At 50.5% G+C, this 13,708-nt stretch overlaps 2 protein-coding genes and 1 long non-coding RNA gene across 20 annotated transcripts in view; 2 read left to right on the forward strand and 1 right to left on the reverse strand.

Moving 5' to 3' along the window:
• Positions 1-13,708, forward strand: part of LOC103887915 (neuroendocrine secretory protein 55) — a 66,074-nt gene that overhangs the window by 40,853 nt on the left and 11,513 nt on the right. The window lies entirely within an intron of this gene.
• LOC101006785 (guanine nucleotide-binding protein G(s) subunit alpha) overlaps positions 1-13,708 on the forward strand; it is a 71,811-nt gene that overhangs the window by 40,831 nt on the left and 17,272 nt on the right. For 2 of the 17 annotated variants that reach the window (XM_021920880.2, XM_031656869.1), the window contains exon 1: positions 9,303-9,720. The exons of 7 other annotated variants lie outside the window; for them this stretch is intronic. The gene's annotated coding sequence lies outside the window, so the exon portion shown is untranslated. Of the gene's footprint in view, positions 1-9,279; positions 9,721-11,558; positions 12,041-12,160; positions 12,367-13,708 lie in introns of those variants that run through there. 8 more of the 17 variants (XM_021920885.2, XM_021920882.2, XM_021920883.2 and 5 more) reach the window with 8 other exon arrangements.
• LOC110740481 lies at positions 1,333-9,004 on the reverse strand. The gene is made up of 2 exons (XR_002515063.2): positions 5,030-9,004; positions 1,333-3,220 (listed from the first exon to the last, which is right to left on the reverse strand). It is a non-coding gene; the product is annotated as an uncharacterized LOC110740481 (long non-coding RNA).

Here is a 13,708-nt window from a genome sequence, read left to right on the forward strand (position 1 = left end):
AGCATCTGGATGTTTTGTCTACAAACAACCAGTTTGCCTGAATATTTGAGAGGATCAGCTCAGCCAACCACCTGTCCCGATGTCACCCCAGCACAACCCAAATGCACTCAGAGGGGCACGGAAGGAAGGGTACACACAAACAAGGTGTGGGGGGGTCTCACTTTCTCTGCTGCAGCTATCTGAAATTGGCTGCAGAGGAGGGGGAAAATGAAGCAGCAGACTAGTCCTTCTAGGCAGATGTGGAGGGAGAACCGTGTGGAAAGAAATCTTTATGGCTAGACTCTCAGCAACATCACTGTCAGAGTCTGGTGCCTGCAGCCATCTTAGAATTTAGAGGAAGCCGAAGGCACCTGCCCGCATTTTGTCTTAGGTTACAACCAGCTCAATCCAGCCAGCAAAAAATAAGGGTAAGAAGTGTTTTGCTTTTACAGAAAAAGAAAAAATTTCCATGATTCTGTTCCTTGAAAAAGAAGCTGACCCTCCCCAACCCAAACCTTTTATTTCAAAGTCACCAAAACTGAGACTAGATAATCTCTCTCTCTCTCTCTCTCTCTTTCTCATGTGCATAGTCAATTTAGACTCTCTTGGCTGGACTTTTTCCTGATCTCTCAGTGCAGTAAAAAGTCAGGCAGATGAGGGAGGAAGAGGACAAGGAGAGGCAGGGGAAGGGGCAATGGCTCCTTGGCACATCTCCCTTTGTAGTTCAGTCTTACACAGTCCATTTCTATTTGCAAATAGCTCAGCCCAAAAGAGGATATTGATATGACCCCCAGATGCTGTTCCTAATCCATCTTGCTTATTTTCCCTCTGGGGCGCAGGCAGGGCAGAACCCAGATATGATCAGACCTTCAAAGCGCAGCCTTGATCCTTTATTTTTCATGTTACAGTCACAGACCTTGAAAATGTGTTTTCAGCAGTTTACCACATACCGAGAATTTCAGGAAACAAAAGGTCAAGAATTGATGACTTAGATTTATTAGTAGTCCCATTAGGCAGACCTCAGAATTCTAATGATGGGTCTTTGCTAGGCAAATCAATGTCATGTTTCTAAAAGGACAAGAGTGACAGCTGGCTGATTTCACAGAATTATCAGGTATTGGGAGGAAGGTTAAGTTCAAAGTAATTACTTTCAATTACAATGATGTTCTTGTTTGTTTCCCTGGGGTTTTCATGCTGCTAGTAGTGTTTTTTTTTCCTTGCATTTGCATATTTGTTGTTTACTTTACATATTTTAGAAATTATCCATCTATTTTTTTTCTCTCAAAATCTCTTCTACCTTTGGCATCAATTGTAGAAACTAAATGTTTGCTGTAGAGTTCTATCCTTTAATCATAGCTTTTTTTTTCTTTTTTTTTTTTTTAAAAAAAAACAAAGTTCTCTTCTCTGCCTCTCTGCCTCCCCACCCAATAAACCTAGTGGATGTGTAGTTATGCCAAGTTGTGGAAAACACATTTAACACATTTAAAAATGTGCAAGGTAAATGAAATATAAAAGTATGTTATATCTAAGATTAAAATATTAATTCGATTTGGGGATTTACTAGTCAACATTTTGGTTTTATATGCATTCATTCAACTAACTCATGGTATCTTGTTGAAATGATGCATTTAAAGTAATTACTGATTAAAAGAAAACTAAGGAACTTCAGGCTGAGAATGACATTAAATTATCCTGTTCTTGAGCGCCTCTCAGAGGCATGGGTTAAATAACACTAGAATATGAATTTAGGGTCACTTAGGCTTTTCTAGGCTTTGGTATGCCTCCAACGGTTATGAGTAAAAGGAGTAGTCCTTTAACTTGGAGATTAGATGTCTCTGGGTCCCAATTAAGTTTTACACCAATTTCCTTTGTATGGTTCGGCTATTTGGCACCATCTTGGTAGAAGATAGGGATCCAGGGCCTTTGCTATCAGTGGAATGGATTGAGGAAAGCTTCCTCATTTATAAGTCTTGGCTTGGCAAAACATAGCCTAGCCTTCTTCCTTCCCTTTCCAGACCAGGGCACCACGTGGAGATAGCGCCGTTTGCTTGGGCTGGCCTTGGACATTTCAGAGTTCCCCTCTTACTACATGCTGACATTATTCCACAACTCCCCATGTGCCTCCCCTCACTGCTGCCAAGTGCTCTTGAAAGTCAACCACCTTCCTGGGTGACTGCTGCTTTCTTACCTCAGGTTAAATCCATAGACCCAGTGAAAGTTTTCCCAGGGGCTCCCATACCTAAGGGTAATCATACTTTCTATATGTGAAAGGCTAGTTTTCCAGAGTTTTTATTTCTTGATGTTAGGTCACTGCAACCCTGGGATAAAAATAGATGTAATTAGCATGTTACAGATCAGACTCTGCACTTGTAGCTTTGTGCCACTTTCTCTAATAATACCAATTTTGGTGACACATTTCCTAGAATCCTGGACTTGCTTCAATCCCTAAAATCCTCCAAGAGCTGAACTGTAGGACAGACCTGTTTGCTTTAGAACCTAGAAGGGTTTGGTCCCAATTAGATTGTCTCTTTTCCCTACCTTTCTGGACATTGCAGGTCCATCTCCATTTTCTTGTTTTTATGATCAGGGAGCAACGGCTCCATTCTCCCCTAAGGCTGACATTTTTGTTGAAGGCTGAGCACACATGTCTTCCGTCCTTGTGGCAAAAGGCCCTTTCCTGGCTGGCTCCAGAATCCTCACCAGTTAATTGGGAAAACATTTGAGTTAGGCATCACAATTTCAGCCGAGCTGGGCAAACAACGAGTACACCTGTCACTCGAGCCAGTGTCCAAAACTCAGCCCCACGGATCACAGCTGTAGCGTTATTTCAGCATGAGCAATTCAGTATTTAATGTTCCTTAGAAAAAAATAAATCATTCCAAGCTGCTACTGTTCACCTGTTAACTCTTTCGGGATTTCATGGTGGTGGGGGTGGAAGTGGGGAGTAATCTATAATTTGCTTGGCTAGCAGAGATAATACCCCCTTCCCAAGTCTGTCTTTTAAAAGGCCATTTCTTACATAATGGAGAACAGGGGCTGCAAAAACAATATCCTCTTGATCTGTGTCAGCCACTGCCTTCCAGAATGAGAAGTTAGATTTTCTTCTTTCGTTTCATTTATATTTTTACCTGCGCAGTACAGGTACTGCTTCCTACAGTCGGCAGCTTCCATTTCTTTCCTCTTTCCATGGTAGCTTAAATTAGCCCGTCATCATCAGCAAATCTTAATTTACAATTAAGTGCTGGGGAAAAAAAGTTCGTCATTAATCAGACCTTCTCATTTTATGTAAATGGCCCCCAAAAGCAACACACATTTTTAATCTGTCCTGCCGATAGCTGAGCCCTTCTGTCATTTGGGTCCTAATAAATGAATTGGCCATCTGCAATTAATCTGCATAGTACAAATGATTGGAAGGCCGAGTCTGTCTGCCTTCTGAAAGAAACTGGCTATATTTAGTTTTTAAAGCAAGTCTGCTTTGTGTTCTTTGTAAAGTCAGCGACATTCTTTCAATTTTTTCGGTGTAATTAGCACAAAAGGAGCCGTAATCTGAGAAGGTAGTAGAGACTAAGGCAACTGAAAAACAGGAATGTTCAAGAAAGCGGGCAGAGGCAGCCTTCCCAGTATTGGGCGGCGTGCAGAGACCCTGGGACGTGGCTGCGGGTAGAGCTGAGGTCTGTAGCTCATAAAAAATCTCCTTTTCATCTGATCCCCAGACTGGTTGCAAATGCTTGCAGCTTGGGCTGAATAATTTTCCCCTTCTCATAACTTCCAGTGGTCGGCAAGGACCTTAGAAAGACACAGTGCCATCTGGGCTCTGCTGCTGAGTGGGCTCCTAACAGGCCAGTGAGAGTTCTGTGCACACTGCCAAGCCCTCAATAAACTGCTGAGTGGGAGAGCAGAGGGCGCAGCCCTGAGCTCCCCAGCAAACGCCTAATTTCGACCAACTGGAGGCTAAATGGAAATCAAGCAGAGGAAGGCTGCGGTGGCCGTGGGGAGGACAGTTGGAGCCCGTGTGAAAAGAGGGGGCAGCCCTCCACTTTGGGAGCTGTGCAGCCTGTGCCCCAATGGTTAGTTCCCTCCTCAAAATAAAAGCCAGGAAAATAGGTGGAGCTAAGCGATAATTACACATTTTTCAATTTCAACTAAAACGTGTGGACAAACACAAAACGATGAAAAGGTATCTACATTTCTAGGTGAATTAAATGTGTGACTAATTATGTCACGTTAATTGCTTAATTCCTGGTTTACCAACAGCAGATGGAAGTGGGACTGGAGAGGGTTTTAGCTTTGAAGGCGAATGACACCTGAGGCCCAGTCTGAATCTCAGTTCTTCCAAACTGAGGCTAGTTCCTAATGGCAAGGCTGTTTGAAAATGATCACCTACATTTGGTTGGCAGGTAGATAAAATCCGAAGATGTAAAACTTCTATTTAGCAGTTTTCATTTGTGTATGTCCACAAAGCAGCATTTAACTAAATGAAATGAATTGCCTGATTAATCCAGTGTTTTTAACTGTCTAAACTCCAATTCTATGGAGCTAAATTTGAAGAAGTGAATACTATGAAAAAACTCCTAAAATCTTCAAAATAAGAAGAATTAAAGGGTTTCTTTTATCTAAGGAAATTTCATTAGTCCCTCAGAACTCCTGACTGGTCTCAACATCCCATCTCCAGGTGCACCAACTGCCTCTTATTTTTTCCTGTTGTCATTAGTTTTGTAAGATGTTGGATCAAAGTGTCATTTAAATAAGGCACCTTGTAAATAAGTGTGAAAGTGAACTGGTCCGTGTCTATTTTTAACTAGTCTCCCTACATTATTCTCCATCCTGGATGAGTTTCCATCTTCAAGGCCAAGTTAAAAGTTCTAAGCAACAGGTTTTCCCATTACCTTAGTCCTCATGAAAACTTTTCCCCAAGGGAAGTGAAGGATATTTCAGTTTAGGAAAATTAACTTTCCTGCTGTAGAGTGGTTAAAACTCTTAAATATTTTTTTGTACCCAATTAAGAACTCCATTAAGTGGGTCCATTGATCTGTTATTGATGTTGATGTACCTCAAAGAAAATGGAGCTTCCTGTCTTCTCCTGGATTTGACTTTCAGTTTTGGAATTAATTGTTGAAGCTGCCGCCTGTGTTCTGCTGATGGGTCTGCCTTTTGGTCCTGCTAGTGGGTTTTCTGCTCCCTGTTGATATCCAAGTTGTTTGTCCACCTAGAATCTTCAATGAAGGGTAACATGTGCATCATATCATTTAGGCTTCTAGAAGGAACATAAGTAATACATGTCATCTCTTTTTGTTAGCTTCCCGCTTCTTAAGGTAGATGGTGGCTTTGTTAGAAGTCCATTCCTGCCCACTCTGGGGCTCATGGGGATGTGGTGAGAAAGGCATTGATGGCCTGGGGAATTGGGCATCTGTCCACAGAGACCAGGAAGCCTCTCCCACAGATGGTGCCTCCCCATCAGAGAGTCAGGAAAGATCAAGAAGGGCTGCAAAACGTCCTCATTGCCCTTATATTGTGTGCCATGCTTTTAAGTAGATGTTTGAACAACATCTCAAATCCACTGACTCAAGGAATTCGGTCCAAACACACTGGCCAATGTACATCCACATTCTGTTTGAATTAGAGTATGTTCTGAATTAAAAACAGATCATTTTAAAATTAGTTGATGGATAATAAATAGGAAAATGTCATATGGCCATGTAGTTAATTCTTCAGTAATTGACTTCAAGTCTTCTGAAATGAAGTTTTACATCATGTTTAGTTTTGAATATAAGTTTAGGGTTACTTTGTGGTTGGAGTTACTGACTAGTGAATATGACAAGAAAAAAATGTCCTAGATAATCACTACATTCGATTTCTAAGAACTTTTATGGTCTAAAGTAATAGAGCCTTCTTACAAGGATTAACTGGGACTAGGAAATGCTTTTTACAATTCCTTCTTTCATCATCTACATGACATAGACTTTGACATTCATTTGCAATAGCAGTTTCAGTCATTCTAGCTAATTAAAGTGCAGAATGTGCTTTGAAGACAGGAAACACTGTGAAAGTGCTAAATACTATTATTAAAATCTTACAGCTAAAGTTTCTGTTTCAGTGGAAACCTATTTATTGTTTCCTAGGCTATTAAAATAATATTATAATTATATTTGCTCTGAGTTCTTGGAAAACAACTTAAAATGACCCCAACTAATGAAGGGCCAAGGATAACATTCTTGTCCAAAAACTGAGTGACATCATTAAGCAGAACACTATTTTCAAGATTCTAAGCTGTAGCAAGTCTGCTGCTTCGAAAGGCAGACAAGGCATTCTCACTCAGAAAGGAGGATACCCAGGGGCCAAGAACACAAACTGCCTTTATCACCACGAAGCTGACAAGACCACAGAATTCAAACCCTGATGTGGGACGTTGTTCCTTGTTGTCAATATGGAATGTTGGAAAGAAATGTTTTGAGGCCGTATCTCCGTGTAGTGTGTGACACGATCTGTTTAACCAAATTTTTTCGTTAGGTGACCTAGTGTTTTAGGTTAGGGATGTGTTATGATCTCAACTGGCTGGCTTGGGCATGAAGCAAGTCTCCTGAGCCACAGATCTGTGCTCTCTTCGGGCATTTTATACCCAAGATATTCTGCCCTTTGTCTCTCCCTGAAATCTCCATAACTCCCTTCTCTTCCTGAGCCAGATGAGGGGCCCCTTCCATTGGAAAGCTCTTTCATCTGGACTGTTCCAAGAATTATGCTAATAGATTACCCCACTTTCAAAGCATAAACTAGGTACTTAAAACAGTAATGATCAATTAAAATAAATGACTAACCCATATGAAAAGGTCACACATGGTAGCCTCCAAATCTGAAAGACTTAAAAAAAAAAAAAATCACAACTTTTAGGGCCTTGAGAGGTCAAATTTGAGGCCAAAAGCTCAATAAAATCTCTTCTTTCACTTTGTGTGGAGTGAAAACAGAGAGCCTAGCTGACCGCAAACCAGCTTGTGTTTCAGCGCTCTGGGTGTCATTTGCTTACCTGTAAACCCATGATTCCACCTGCTGTCATTTATTTACAAAGTAAATGCTTTATTTATTCATCAATAGTCATAATAAAATATAGGTGAAACCTACACTTAAAACATTTTTGTTTTCAAGAATGGCCTCATAGATTGAGAGCTGAAAGGAGTAAAGCCTGATCTTGCGTTACACATTTCTAGGACAATAGTCCCAATTGTGCCTTGCCTAGAACGCATGTTAGTATATGACATGGGGCAGTTTCACTCCTTTTAAAGTTCAGGTGTGATACTTATCTAAAAGGGGAAGGTGGTAATGGAGCTCAGAGTTTTCCAAATAAGGAGGCTCTTCATTATATTCATTGTATAACTTTGTAGCTCCTGGCATAAGTATCTAGGTTGTATTTGTTACTATTTACCTTACCTCTTAAAGACAATGTATCTGTGCTTTGCCACATTGGAAGCAGGAAGGAAGATGCTTTTGAACAAATGGAGCATAACAAAAATTTCTGGCCTATTCTTCCCTCTTACAAGTCTTTAACAATTTTTAAAAGTGACAATCAAATTCAGCCAGGAATTTTTAATTTACTATCTAAAGATATAGAACCTGTGCCATGTCATCAAGCGATTCTTTCCAATTTAGGTGGTGGATGACAGTGAGCCTTACTTTCACTGTTACAGGCAGCCTAAGAATCATCGGTCCTGAGGCCTTACTGCTGAGTTTTCCCGGGAGCACATTCAGGTGTATCTGCACAATATTTTTATGCATCTTTGGTTAGGTGAAAAGCATCAACCTAGGATAGTTCCTTTGAGCATTTTCAAAAGAAGGTGTATTTTTGTGTGGAAGAGAGGCCATGATCAGGAGTGTGACAAAAACCTGGCAGCAACTTTTCAGCCGAGTTCAAGAAAGTCAGGGGTCTGCAGCAACCTAGGGCAGGACGGCATCTAGGCTGCGCTTCCTGTTCTTAATTCCAAGTGTTGTTTGGTGACTTTGAATCGCCCTCTGTTGTCCTTTCAGGTTCATAAAAAAGAGGCCTTGTACAATGGGGGCAGTAGTGTACCTGAAGGGGCCAAGAAAAATAATATGTGGCATCTTCATCTGTCACACCTTTTCTTACTCGAAGTGGAGCAAACTGGGGGAAAGGGGGGAATTTCAGTCATCCTGTTGAATGGCTAACAGTGTCTTTTTATTTTCAAAGCTAACTTAAAATGATACAACAGTTTGCTCCAGGCCTCTGGTGGTATCAGCCGCCCCATAGCCCTGGGGACTGTTAAATGTGTTTCCATTTATAAGTAGACTTTTCTTTCTTTCTCCTTCTCCATCCAAACATCTTAAGTTTCATGGACTCTGTTAAGAAGTCAAAGAAAAAGTTGGAAGACAGTTTGTGGACTTTGCATATCTGGGTTTTCCGGGATGTAGGCCTGTGTCCCATCAAAGACACTGCTCATGTCTTAGCTTGATTACCTGGCCGCCTCGGCTCACCTGGGCACATGGTGGGCCGCGGAACCCGCAGGCACCAAACATTTATTGAATGAATAAACTGTATCCCAGCAGACACCACGGTGGCAGCAGATGACCCAACCAAGGTCCCAGGAAAGGCGAGCTGGGGTCAACTGGTTGAAAATTTGCTCTCCCTGCTCCTAATCCCGTGCACTGCTAGATCCTAGTGTGGGGCGGGACACTTGAAAGTTTTGAAAGAACCCTCAAACAAGTTCACGTTCCGTAAACTACTTTTCCCTCTGTTCCAGAGCCCCCAGGGCGCCCAGGCCAGGCCGCCACCTCTCCCACCTGGGAGGACGCCTCGAGCACCGACTCCACAGCCACGGCCACCGCTCCTCGGCTCCCGTGACACCGGCGTGCCTGCTGCTTCGAGCAGAGCTACCTTTGCACTCCCATCGCACTTTTCTCGTCCGAAGATAAGAAACTCCGTCGGGCGTCGCAAATAATTCGAATTCGGCTCTCTGACACCTACCTCGGCGGGCGCGCGCCGCTGGGAGGGCGGGGTGGGTGGCTGGAGGTAAGGAGGCGCACAGCAGGGGTAAGCGCCGCCGTCGCACACTTTGCACGCCGCCCAGGGCTACACCACTCACCGAAAATTGGGAGGCAGGTCTGGGAGGCGGGGTTGAGCGCCCACCGTCTTGGGCGCGCCCGCGCCCCCCGCCATCGCGGCCCGCGAGCCCCTGGCCCACACCCGCGCGGTCCCCGCACCGGCCCGCACCCCCAGGGTGCGCGGCGGCCCATTTGGGTGCGTCCCCGGTGGGCCGATTTTTCGCGCTTCCCCTTCGGTTTATAGGGGCCGCTGCTATGGGTCGGTCCTCTGAAGAGGCTGGGGCGTCATCGGGGCCGGTTAGAAGCGCTGCTCTCCGGCAGGGACACTCAGTCGCGTCGGCACCGCGGAGCGGGCTGCGTCAGGTGGCTGGCCGGCGCGGCGCTCCCCTGCTCTCTGGCTCCGGGCTGCGGCGCCGCGGCTGGAGCGAGCCCCTGTCCCGGCGCGGGGCGGCGGCGGGCGGCCGGCAGGCACTGCCTTGCGTGTGAGTGCACCTCACTCACATGTAAGTCGGGGAGCGCCGGGGCCTCCCGCGGAAGTGCGAGTCGCCCGGCGCGGGCAAGAGCCGCCGGGTCCGGGACAAGGCAGGGGCGCCCGGGCGCCGCTGCCCTGCCCCGCGCCTCCGAGCACCCCCCAATTCTCTCTCTTTTCTTTTCTCCATTGGCGTGCCCAAGAGCCAAACCAAGGAGCGCCTGAGGGTAACAGCAGACTCGTGCCATCCGCGCCTTTGCACTTTTCTTTTTGAGTTGACATTTCTTGGTGCTTTTTGGTTTCTCGCTGTTGTTGGGTGCTTTTTGGTTTGTTCTTGTCCCTTTTTCGTTTGCTCATCCTTTTTGGCGCTAACTCTTAGGCAGCCAGCCCAGCAGCCCGAAGCCCGGGCAGCCGCGCTCCGCGGCCCCGGGGCAGCGCGGCGGGGACCGCAGCCGAGCCCCCCGACACGGGGCGCACGGGGGCCGGGCAGCCCGAGGCCGGGGGCAAGCAGGGCGCCCGGGCCAGGCGCGAGCCGAGCTCCCCGAGGTGGCCGGGCCACCATGCTGAAGATGGCCATGAAGCTCAAAGCCCGGGCGGCAGAGAGCCAGAAGAAGACGGCCGCGGCGGCTGCCGAGGTGGCTGCCGAAGCTGCGGCGGCGGCTGCGGCGTTGGCCGATTCGAGAGAGCCGCTCGCGCCGCGGAAGAGCGGGGACCCCGAGAAGTCCGCGAAGAACCCCAAGAACCCGGCGCGGGAGGCACCCCCCGAGAAGTTCCTAACAGACAAGGAGCGCAAGAAGCTCGAGAAGAAGCTGCTGGAGCAGAGGCGAAAGGAGGAGAAGAAGAAGGAGAAGGAGAGGAAGAAGGTGGAGAAGATGCTGAAGAAGAAGAAGAAGGTGCCAGAAGCCCAGGAGGAGGCCCGATACCCCGAGGCCGCCGCCGCCGCGGCCGCCGCCGCCGACGACGAGGGCGCCGAGGAGGGCGCCGTCGGGGGCGCCGAGGAGGGCGCCGCCGCCGGGGGCACGAGTAGGGCCTGGGCCGAGTGGGACACGGACTCGGGCGACGAGGACGACGCCTACTACGCGGCGCCGCGCGTGGGGGGCGTCGTGTGGCGGCCTGGGCCGCTCAAGGCAGGCGCGCTGAGCGCCCACCTGCCCCTCGTGGTGTTCCTGGTCTTTTCGGTGCGCAGCCCCTCGTGGGTGCTCAACTTCCTCCTGCAGAAGCGCACGGAGGAGGGCCGCGGCTGCGGCTTCGTGTTCGGGGCGACCTGCTGCTTCCGAGTGTTCCTGGGCTGCGCCTTCTTCTCCTACTTGGGCGGCCGCGCCAAGCGCAGAGGCCGCGGGCGCTCCGGGGCCAGCGGCGCCTTCGGCTCGGGCCATGGCGCCCGGCGCCGGGGGCGCGAGGAGCGGCTCATCTAGTCAGACCCCCCACCCCGCCACCGCCACCGCCACCAGACACCACCATCGCTGTGTAGTGTGGGTTTTTATTCGTGTTCGTGTGTGTGTGTGGACACATTTTCCTTTTCGGTTGCTCTGTCCTTTGGTTCGTGCTCGCCTCGCTTTTTCCACACTCCTGCTCTCTGGCTCTCTGTGTCTCTCTCTCTTTCGAAAATTTTCCTAAGTCCGGGCGCGCACTCCCTCCCCTTCCGCCCACCCCGGCCCCTCGGCGGCGCCCGCGGGAGGGGGAGGAGGCCTCGGGGGCGCCGGGCGACGCGGTCCGGGGGGTGGAGCGTTGGCGTCGTGCGAGGGGTCGTCACTGGCGCGGAGACGCCCCCTCTCCCCCCTCGGCCCGGCCCGGCTGCGGCCCGAGCCCGGGGGGTGGGGGGCGTCTCCCTGGCCCGTCCCGTCCCCGGCCGGGCGCGGGCGGAGGGACCCCCTCCCCGGGCTCCCGGGGGGCCGCCTCCCTCCGCCGGCTCCCGCCCTCCCAGCCGCCGCCGCGGCCGCCGCGGCCGCTCCTCGGCCCTCCTCCTCCTCCTCCTCCTTCCACCCCCCTCGCCGCCGCCGCCTCCTCCTCCCCCCGCCTCCCCCCGCCCGCCCGCGGCGCTTTTAGCTCGGGGCGGCGGCGGGGGCCCGGCCGAGGCAATAAGAGCGGCGGCGGCGGCAGCGGCGGCAGCAGCTCCCGCAGCTCCTGCTCTGGTCCGCCTCGGCCCGGCGGCGGCCATCAGCCACCTCGGCCTCGGCTCGAGGGGCGGGGAGCTGCGCGCGCCCCTCGGTCCGACCGACACCACCCTCCCCTTCGCGCCCGTCCGCGCGCCCCGCGGCCCGCAGTCCGCCCCGCGCGCTCCTTGCCGAGGAGCCGAGCCCGCGCCCGGCCCGCCCGCCCGGCGCTGCCCGGCCCTCCCGGCCCGCGGGAGCCGCCCGCGCCGCCGCCGCCGCAGCCCGGCCGCGCCCGCCGCCGCCGCCGCCGCCGCCGCCATGGGCTGCCTCGGGAACAGTAAGACCGAGGACCAGCGCAACGAGGAGAGCGCAGCGTGAACCAACAAAAGATCGAGAAGCAGCTGCAGGAGGACGAAGCAGGTCTGCCGGGCCACGCACCGCCTGCTGCTGCTGGGCCAGGGCGGGCGGGGGGCGCCGGCCCCGGCCCGGGGGCCCCAGAGGGGCGCCCGCGAGGCCGCGCGCGCCGAGCCCGCCCCCCGCCCCGGGCGCGCGCTCCCGGGCCCCCTGCCCGTTCACGGGCTCTGTCTGTGGGGGGCGAGGCCGGAAGGGGACCCCGGGGCGCGGATTCGGCCGGGCGGGGGCTCAAAAACGGGGCAGGGGGCCGTGGCGACGCGGGCGCGGGTCCCCCTCCCCCGGCCCGCCCGTTCTGTGTGTCTCTTGCTCTCGCTCTCGCTCTCTCCCTCTCTCTCTCATGAAGGCCCTGCGACGCCAGGGGTTTGGGTGCGTGTTGGGGAGGGGGAGGGGGAGGCCTATGGGGCTCCGGAGACTGCGACAAAAAGAGGGTTTCGGGGACAGGAAATCGGGTGGCGGGTGGGGGAGGGGACCGCCTCGTGGTGATGGGAGGGGGAAGAAAGGGGCGAGGAGAGGAGGGGGTGACGCTGGGGGGCGCCGTGGTGGCGGAGGGGGCCCCGCCAAAGGGAGGCTTTGGCGGGGAGAAGTGGCCGAGGAGAGTGGGGGCTGGTGGGCAGCCAGGGCAGTGGTGGGGGAGGGGCACCAAAGGGGAGTCCGTGGCGCCGGAGTCAGAGGGGCGAGGGGAGGAGGGAGGGCGGTTGCCGCTGGGCGCGACTTGGTGCGTTTCGGGCAGGACCGACTGTGTGTGCGCGGAGCAGACGTGTCCCGGGCCAGGCCGGGCGGTGGAAGGAGGAGAAGGAGAGTCAAATAAAATAAGACCACCCCCCACCACCAAAAAATGGATAGAGTTAGTACGAGAAGTGCCCAGTGAAGCCAAATGACACGTCATTTTACAGTATGACCTTTTTTTCCCCTTCCAGACTTGCAGGCTTTTTCAAAAGCAGAGCGGAGAATTAATTGTAGCAGCTGCCCCCCCCACCACCAGCGCCCCCCCAACACTATTTTAATAAACCATTAAAAAACACATTTTTCTGCTGGCTGGCCACATTGAGAGTGCTTTGTGAAAAGAAAAAACAAAGACATTCACAAATCAGATAAAACTGGAGAATGACATTTGTCTGTAAATGGCTTCTTGGTCTGGAAATGGCGTGGTTTTTTTTTTGGGGGGGGGGTTGTCCTTTTCAAGGTGGGAGGGGGGATTGAGAGTGCTGTAAGGAGAAGACTTCCTCCAGGTGGGAAGAGATAAAAAGACATTAATTAGTTGTTTATCAAATGATATTTATTTGTTTGGTTTTGGGTTTTTCTTTTTTTTTTGATTGCGATTTTTCCTCTGGCAAAAAAATAAAATTAAATTAAAAAAGGTTATAAGGAGATGGCCTTTCCTCCTTTTTTTTTCCTTAAGGTGCTGTTTTGGGGAGAAAAAAATTTTAAATGACCAAAAGAATTACACAGCATTAATTAAAAATGGAAGTTTTCCACTTCCTTGATAATTTGGCTATCTGAATAAATTTGTGAATTTGCTAGGTTAAGACCTAGTTCGTGGTCACATTTCAGCAAAACAGCTTGAGTAGAAAGAAGAAAATATAAAAGGCCGTTTTTTGTTGTTGTTTTTTTCCTTTGGTGGCTTTTGCTTTGCTCTTTTTGGATAGGTCATGACTTTGTTCTCCTGGGTCCAGATTTATAAAAGAAGAAAAATACTAATTAAGTGAAA

The sequence above is a fragment of the Papio anubis genome, chromosome 16, assembly GCF_008728515.1.
Source record: "Papio anubis isolate 15944 chromosome 16, Panubis1.0, whole genome shotgun sequence".
In the NCBI taxonomy this organism is placed as follows: domain Eukaryota; kingdom Metazoa; phylum Chordata; class Mammalia; order Primates; family Cercopithecidae; genus Papio; species Papio anubis.